The sequence below is a fragment of the Gossypium hirsutum genome, chromosome D02 (assembly GCF_007990345.1).
Source record: "Gossypium hirsutum isolate 1008001.06 chromosome D02, Gossypium_hirsutum_v2.1, whole genome shotgun sequence".
Lineage (NCBI taxonomy): Eukaryota > Viridiplantae > Streptophyta > Magnoliopsida > Malvales > Malvaceae > Gossypium > Gossypium hirsutum.
Genome location: NC_053438.1, coordinates 31,528,465 through 31,530,038, shown reverse-complemented (window position 1 = coordinate 31,530,038; position 1,574 = coordinate 31,528,465). Strand labels below are relative to the sequence as shown.

Below are 1,574 nucleotides of genomic sequence, written 5' to 3'. Positions count from 1 at the left end.
GTTTGATGGACATTCTTCAAACAAATGTCCTTCCCCACAATACACACAGGCTATATTCTCAAATTGGTTAGGTGGTTGGGATGAAAAACTGTTAGACCCATTAGTGGTAAGAGTCTTAAGCATTGAGGATATTGAAGATACCTGAGATGCGAGTGAAGTGAGGGCATCCACTTCATGTATTCCAGCGACTCGTCTTCCTAACGCTGCTGAATTGGTTGGCCATTGATAATTGTTGTTGACAATCCTCTTAATAATTTCGTAAGCCTCATTATAAGACCTAGAAAGGAGAGCACCATTAGCAGAAGCGTCCACCACCATCCTCGTGTGAGCGTTGAGACCATTATAGAATGTCTCAAGTAGAATGCAATGTGGGATTCCATGATGAGGGCACTTTCATAATAACTCTTTGTACCTTTCCCATGCCTCATACAGGGACTTATCATCCATTTCTTAGAAGGCAGTGATCTCATTCCTCAACTTGGCATTCTTGCTCAGCGGGAAATACTTCATGAGGAATCACTTGGCTAACTCTTGCCATGTAGAAATAGACTTCGGTGGCAATGATTTTAACTAAGCACGAGCTCTGTCCCTTAGGAAATTCAGTCGTAGTGCATCTTCGGGTACACTGGCTAACTTGAAAGAATCGCTCACTTCCATAAATAGTCTTAAGTGAAGATGAGGATCTTCAGTAGGAATTCCACTAAATTGGCCCACAGTCTGAAGCATATGGAACATGACTGGCTTCTACTCGAATTATTGTGCCTCGATTTCAGGTCTCCTAATACCCAAATTAAGATCGTTAAATACTGGCACGGCATACTATCGTAAAGCTTTATCCCTATCATCAGCAATAAGGATAGGATTTTAAGAAAGGTTTGCTCCGTTTCCTTAATTCATATTCTCAAAGTTTATCTCTTCGGTTCTTCTCTGGTTCGCTTATCTTCTTCGCTGTCGAAAGGTTCGTTCTATTTTAGGGTCCACAGGGAGTAAGTCGATAATCTGTTCAATACTCATAACACCTTAAATAATCACAAAAAGATTAAGCAAGTAAAGATTTAAACAGGAAAATAAAAAAATCAAAATGTAAAAACAGATTCACAAATAATGACTTTTTTAAATAGTCCCCGGCAACGGTGCCAAAAACTTGGAACGAATAAAATGTGGAAGTGTACACAACCGCAACAAGTAATAAAGTGACAAGTAAATGTCGAGTTATCGTACCCATAGGGACTGTAAAAGAATTATTTATGAAAGTAAGTTTAAACACTTTGGTTAAAGAAAAAATATTTGGATTTGGGAAATGATTAAAAACTAGAAAACAAAGTAAAATAAAATAAAATAAAATAAAGTTCTAATTCACGATTTCAAAAGCTGATTTTAATCAAGATGATATAATTGTGTTGGATTAATTACATTTCCTTACCTTAGAATCATTAAACTTAAGAATATACTTATTACTAATAAATCACGGCAACTCGGTAATTTGCTAACTTATGAACATATTTACAAATAAAAAATCCATTCATCTCTTGTACATATTCCTATGTCAATTCGACCGATGAAACATATTTATA

At 36.1% G+C, this 1,574-nt stretch overlaps 1 non-coding gene across 1 annotated transcript; it reads left to right on the top strand.

Moving 5' to 3' along the window:
* The first annotated feature begins 373 nt into the window (after positions 1 to 373).
* Positions 374 to 480, top strand: LOC121214971 (small nucleolar RNA R71). Its single transcript, XR_005910706.1, has one exon. It is a non-coding gene; the product is annotated as a small nucleolar RNA R71 (small nucleolar RNA).
* Positions 481 to 1,574: the final 1,094 nt, after the last annotated feature.